Source organism: Rana temporaria, chromosome 12, assembly GCF_905171775.1.
Source record: "Rana temporaria chromosome 12, aRanTem1.1, whole genome shotgun sequence".
In the NCBI taxonomy this organism is placed as follows: domain Eukaryota; kingdom Metazoa; phylum Chordata; class Amphibia; order Anura; family Ranidae; genus Rana; species Rana temporaria.
The window spans coordinates 4,097,921-4,105,462 of NC_053500.1; positions in this window are offsets into that span (position 1 = coordinate 4,097,921).

Sequence of the window (7,542 nt, forward strand, 5' to 3'; positions counted from 1 at the left end):
ATTTGTTGTGTCGTAAACGACTTGTCTTTATACTCAAAGAAGTAGAGAAATTAATGTGATTCTGTTCCAAAGGTGGGCATTAGGAGATTATAACTTTAAGATTTTGATATATTGTATCCTTTGAAACATTTATTTATTCTTTTTAACTGCTTGCCGACCAGCCGCCGCAGTTATACGGCGGCAGGTCGGCTTTGCTGGGCGAGATCACGTAGCTATAAGTCACCTCGCCCAGCAGCCAATAGGGGCACTCGCGTGTCCCCCTGCTTGCCCCCGACTCCCATGCACGTGCCCGACGGGCGCGATCGCCGCCGGGAAACCTGCGATCGCTCGTTACAGAGCGGGGGACCGAGAGCTGTGTGTGTAAACACACAGCTCCCGGTCCTGTCAGGAGAAATGCCGATCCGTCATTTCCCCTAGTGAGGCCACCCCCCTTACAGTTAGAACACACCCAGGGAACATACTTAACCCCTTCCCCGCCCCCTAGTGTTAACCCCTTCACTGCCAGTGGCATTTTTATAGTAATCCAATGCATTTTTATAGCACTGATCGCTATAAAAATAAGAATGGTCCCAAAAGTGTGTCAAAAGTGTCCGCCATAATGTCGCAGTACCGATAAAAAAAATCGCTGATCGCCGCCATTACTAGTAAAAAAAAAAAAATAATAAAAATGCCATAAAACTATCCCCTATTTTGTAAACGCTATAACTTTTGCGCAAACCAATCAAACGCTTATTGCGATTTTTTTTTTTTTTTTTTACGAAAAATATGTAGAAGAATACGTATCGGCCTAAACTGAGGAAAATTGTTTTTTTTTTATATATATTTTTGGGCGATATTTATTATAGCAAAAAGTAAAAAATATTATTTTTTTTCAAAATTGTCGCTCTATTTTTGTTTATAGCGCAAAAGATAAAACCGCAGAGGTGATCAAATACCACCAAAAGAAAGCTCTATTTGTGGGGAAAAAAGGACGTCACTTTTGTTTGGGAGCCACGTCACACGACCGCGCAATTGTCAGTTAAAGCAACGCAGTGCCGAATCGCAAAAAGTGCTCTGGTCCTTGACCAGCAATATGGTCCGGGGGTTAAGTGGTTAAAAAATTTGTGTTTTTTTTGTATCGGGTTGCATTTGTTGTGTCGTAAATGTCTTGTCTTTATACTCAAAGAAGTAGAGAAATAATCACATTTATGTTCCAAAGGCGGGCATTAGGAGGTTATAACGTTAAGATTTTGATATATTGTATCCTTTAAACATTTATTCTTTTTAATTTAAAATTGTATTTATTTATTTTTTAATTAAAAAGTGGTTGTAACCCTTCCTTTTAAAAAAAAAAAAAAAGGGAAAATAACAAACCTGTTCTACTTACCTGCTCTGTGTAATGGTTTTGCACAGAGCACCCCCCAAATCCTTTTCTGGGGTCCTCCACCGGCGCTCCAGGCTTCTCCTCTTCATCAGGTGCCCCCGCGGAAAGCTTTTTTTTGCCCTGCGCCCCCGCAAATATTTTGCGCTGCCCTCGATTCACGGAGCAGTAGCTCCGTAAATTGTGAGGGCGCGCCGGTAAAATTGCCCGGCGTAAGCGCGCGCAATGTAAATGATCCCGCCGGGGGCGGGAATCATTTAAATTAGGCGCGCTTCCGCGCCGAGCGTAGAGCGCATGCTCCGTCGGGAAACTTTCCCGGCGTGCATTGCGGCAAATGACGTCGCAAGGACGTCATTTGCTTCAAAGTGAACGTGAATGGCGTCCAGCGCGATTCACGATACACTTACGCAAACGATGTAAAATTTAAACCTCGCGACGCGGGAACGACAGGTATCCTTAGCATTGGCTGTCCCTGCTTTTAGAATGTGCAGCCTTACGCGAAACCCAACGTACGCAAACTACGTAAACTGCGTACACAGGGCTCGCGTAACGTTGTGAATCAGCGTTCGTATGCAATTTGCATACTATACGCTGACCACAACGGGAACGCCACCTAGCGGCCTGTGTAAGAATGCAGCCTAAGATATGAGGGCATAAGAGCCTTATGCCACGCATATCTTAGGCTGCAGTCGGCGTAACGAGCTCTCTGAATCAGGAGAAGTCGTTACGCCTGCGCAAGTAAGCAATTGCGTTGCGTAACTATGGTTACGCAGACGCAATTGCTTCTTGAATCTGGGCCAGTGTAGGTAAACAGAAATCAAGTAGGTAGGAGGCAGGGGATATCTAGAGTGTAGAGCCCGGGTTCAAGGACCAGCTGCTTTGAGGAAAGGGCAGTGCCCAGGTGTGCCCTCTCATTAAGACAGCCCTGGTTGCAGCACAGAAGGTTTTTCACCAAAGGTTAAAAACGTAAAGCTTTCAAACCACTTTTAACTAGCAACATTAATATGAGTTGTTTGTTATTGTACAGGATTTATAGAACGCCAGCAGTCTGCGCAGAGCTGTGCTTATTCTAAAACTACCACTAGATGGCGCCAGTGACCCCTTTATAAGCAAATATCTTTTATTGCAAATCCGTGTTTCTTCTGCAACAAGCCAATCAGAGCCGACCGGCTGCTGCACTAGGAGGATAAATTTGCCCCTGAAACAGTTGGGGGGGTTGATTTACTAAAGGCCTATAGACTTTGCAAGTGCAGTTGCCCTCCGTAAAGGCATTTGCTCCAGAGCTTAGAAAATGAGGTGAAGCTTCACTTTCCAAAGAATACCCAATCACATGCAAGGACATTTTTTTTTTTTATTATTTCTAGTATGTGATTGGATAATGGAAATCAGCAGAACTTCCCCCTCATTTACTAAGCCCTGGAGCAAACGCCCTTGCCAAGTGCACAGACTATTTGCCTTTAGGAAATCAACCCCATCATTTCAGGACGTTATTTTAACCGCTTGCCGACCGGCTCACGCCGATATACAGAAGAATGGCACGTAAGGCAGATTAGCGTAACCGTACGTCGCCTTTAAGACGCGGCATTGTGGGCGCAAGCTCTGTGAGTGTGATCAGGCCCGGGCATTTTAGACTGAGCAGCCCGGGGGGGGGGGGGGGGGCTCTGCGGTGGTTAATGATGGGATGTGGGGATCCAGCACCCTGCACCTCTGGACCCCTTTACATTACACAGCACCCTGCACCTCTGGACCCCTTTACATTACACAGCACCCTGCATCTCTGGACCCCTTTACATTAAACATCACCTTCTACCTCTGGACCCCTTTACATTACACAGCACCCTGCACCTCTGGACCCCTTTACATTACACAGCACCCTGCATCTCTGGACCCCTTTACATTAAACATCACCTTCTACCTCTGCACCACTTTACATTACACAGCACCCTGCACCTCTGGACCCCTTTACATTACACAGCACCTTGTACCTCTGGACCCCTTTACATTACACAGCACCCTGCACCTCTGGACCCTTTTACATTACATAGCACCCTACACCTCTGGACCCCTTTACATTACACAGCCCCCTGCACCTCTGGCCCCCTTTACATTACACAGCACCCTGCACCTCTGGACCCCTTTACATTACACAGCCCCCTGCACCTCTGGACTCCTTTACATTACACAGCACCTTGAACCTCTGGACCCCTTTACATTACACAACACCCTGCACATCTGGACCCCTTTACATTACACAGCACCCTGCACCTCTGGACCCCTTTACATTACACAGCACCCTGCACCTCTGGACCCCTTTACATTACACAGCACCGCACCTCTGGACCCTTTTACATTACACAGCACCCTGCACCTCTGGACCCCTTTACATTACACAGCACCCTGCACCTCTGGACCCCTTTACATTACACAGCACCTTGCATCTCTGGACCCCTTTACATTACACAGCACCCTGCACCTCTGAACCCCTTTACATTTCACAGCACCGCACCTCTGGACCCCTTTCCATTACACAGCACCCCACAGTTTGTTACACAGACACACAATTACACCGTTCTGGACCCCCTGCATGTTACACGGGGGGGGGGGGGGAGACGTGAAATGTGGCCCGCGGGCCGTTGTGGACCGCCGCGACCCACGGGGCATATGCCCTATGGCCAGTCCGGGCCTGCCCGCGATCGTCTCACGGAGAGGAAGAACGGGGGGATGCTGATGTAAACAAGGCATTTCCCCAGTCTTCCTAGCAGCGCTTTACCGCTAACGCCCCCCCCCCCCTGTCCCAGTGTGAAAGTACTCTTGGGCCCAGATTCTCAAAGGGCTTACGATGGCGCAACGCCATTTGCGCCGTCATAAGTCCTAATCTGGCCCGGCGTATCTATGCGACTGATTCTTAGAATCAGTTACGCATAGATATCCATTAGATCCGACAGGCGTAAGTCTCTTACGCTGTCAGATCTTAGATGCAATTTTTTTCCCACCGCTAGGTGTCGCCTCGTCGCCTCGTGTCGCGTCGTTTTCCCCGTCGGGTATGCAAATTAGCTATTTACGCGAGATTCCCGAACGTACGCGCGGTCGACGCAGTGAATTTACAACGTTTCCGTAGCATTTGCGACGCGTAAAGTTGCCCCTGCTATATGAGGGGCAACCAATGTTAAGTATGGCCGTCGTTCCCGCGGCAAAATTTAAAAATGTACGTCGTTTTGTGTAAGTCGTCCGTGAATGGCGCTGGACGCCATTTACGTTAATGTCGAAACCAATGACATCCTTGCGACGTCATTTAGCGCAATGCACGTCGGGAAATTTTAGGGACGGCGCATGCGCAGTACGATCGGCACGGGGACGCGCCTAATTTAAATGATCCACGCCCCCTACCTGGATCATTTGAATTAGGCGGGCTTGCGCCAGAGAATTTACGCTACGCCGCCGCAACTTTACAGGCCAGTGCTTTGTGAATCAAGCACTTGCCCGTAAAACTTGCGGCCGCGTAACGTAAACGAGATACGTTACGGCCGCATAGTTTTACGCCGATCTACGAGAATCTGGCCCTTAGTGTCATTTCTGTCTTCTATCGGCATGAATCACTTGTGACAAGCTTTCCTGACACCAAGAGATAAAAAGGTGACAAGGGAGGGAGCTCCAGCACACAGCCTGTGAATGAGAGCCTCAGCTCTGTTGCTTGCGGCGTGTGAAGGGGGTAGGTGTCTCATTGAGCTCCACGAAAGTGTAAATTCAGCTCCTGACCTCCTGCTTTTCTGGAAGCTGTGTAAAATCCTGCACTTTGTAGAGGACAGAAGGCTGCAGATAAACAGGTACAACTTATGCAGGAGGATTTGCTTCATCTCTGTCTATCCCCCGAGGGCCAGACACTTCACTGGGGGGGAGGGGGGATATAAAAGGCTTTACAGCCACTTGAAATATACAATTGACATGCTAGTAAAATCCGCAGTCAAGCACGGGAGGCATGGTGGTAACACTCGGCCTACAAGAGGAAACGTCAGCCCGCAATCACTCCTTCAATCACTTCAGCTGGCAGCTCTGTATTTTTCTTAAGCGTTTAATACAATAATCGCCCCCGAGAAGGTGAAGCTGAAAGCCTCGGCAGAGCGCCATTCAATGCGGCTCAAGAAAAAACAACCCCGCGACACTCCAGACTAATCCACTACAAAGAGCGAGCGGGTAAGAATGACGCGGCCCTTTGTGTTCCTGTCACCCTCCTCTTGTCAGATAATCCCGGCGGATGAGGAGGGTGACCCCAGTCGCTTGTGTGATCGGTGAGGAGCTGTCTTGGGTAAAGGGTTGGCGCCTCGCTGGCTGGAGGACTGCGTGCCCCGACATGCCAACTTTCTTACCGAGCCTTGTGTGTGTTTTCAGAGAGTTCTGAAAGCAAATTCCCCTCAGATTGTTACGGTTGCCATATTTTCATTCATATATATTTATATATATACCCTCACCGGACCCTTTATTAGGTCCCCCTTGCTAGTAGCAGTTGGACCCCCTTTATTAGGACCCCCTTGATAATATCGGATCGGACCCCCTTTATTAGGTCCCCCTTGCTAGTATCGGGTTGGACCCCTTTTATTAGGTACCCCTTGCTAGTAGCAGGTTGGACCCCCTATATTAGGTCCCCCCTTGCTAGTAGCGGGTTGGACTCCCTTTATTAGGTCCCCCCTTGCTAGTAGCGGGTTGGGCCCCCTTTATTAGGCCCCCCTTGCTAGTAGCAGGTTGGACCCCCTTTATTAGGTCCCCCTTGCTAGTAGCGGGTTGGACCCCCTTTATTAGGTCCCCCTTGCTAGTATCGGGTTTGACCCCCTTTATTAGGTCCCCCTTGCTAGTAGCGGGTTGGACCCCCTTTTTTAGGTCCCCCCTTGCCAGTAGCGGGTTGGACCCCCTTTATTAGGTCCCCCTTGCTAGTAGCGGGTTGAACCCCCTTTATTAGGTCCTCCTTGTTAGTATCGGGTTTGACCCCCTTTATTAGGTCCCCCTTGCTAGTAGCGGGTTGAACCCTCTTTATTAAGCCCCCCTTGCTAGTACTGGGTTCGCAATGATGGTGAGGGGGGCTTGCAATGATGGTGGATTTTTTTTTTAATTATAGTCCACGCCTCTAACGGTCTGAGGTACAGTGAACTGGCCCCCTGTTTAAAAAGTTTGAGGACCCCTCCTCTAGATTATCTGCTAAAAATATATATATATAATGTTTGGGGGTTCTAAGTAATTTTCTAGCAAAAAAATATGTATTTTAACTTAAATGTCAGAAATAGGCTCAGTCATGAAAGGGTTAAACCAGCTATATACACCTCAAATCTCAGGCAACCCCCAACCACTCTTGGAGATTTAGGCTGCATTCACACCTCGGCGTACAAAATCGCGGCGTTTTGTCCCGCGAATTGTGGCGACAAATAGCAGCGTTTTGTACCGCGATTTGCAGCGACAAAACGCCGCGATTGTGAATGCAGCCTTCACCCCCTCTATGGAGATGGTTCACATCTCCTATGCCGAACGCCGAAAGTACGGCGTTCGGCGTGGAGATGTGAACCATCTCCATAGAGGTGCATGTTAAATCATCCCTCTGGCGTCTCGGGCTGCAGCGGCGTCGCACTACAGGCGTATATACGCCTAGGTGTGGACGGGGGCTAAGGCCCAGATTCTGAAAGGGCTTACGATGGCGCAACGCAATGTACGCCATCGTAAGTCCTAATCTGGGCCGTCGTATCTATGCAACTGATTCTTAGAAATGCATTTTTTTTTTCACCGCTAGGTGTCACCTCCGTCGTTTTCCCGATCGAGTATGCAAATTAGCAAAATACGTGAATTCCCGAATGTACGCGCGGTTGACGCAGTGAAGATACAACGTTTACGTTAGATTTGCGATGCGTAAAGTTGCCCCTGCTATATGAGGGGCAACCAATGTTAAGTATGGCCGTTGTTCCCGCGTCAAAATTTACGTTGTTTGCGTAAGTCGTCCGTGAATGGGGCTGGACGCCATTTACGTTCACGTCAAAAACCAATGACGTCCTTGCGACGTCATTTAGCGCAATGCGGGTCGGGAAATTTTAGGGACGGCGCATGCGCAGTACGTTCGGCGCGGGAACGCGCCTAATTTAAATGATCCACGCCCCCTACCCGGATCATTTGAATTAGGCGGGCTTGCGCCGGGGGATTTACGCTAC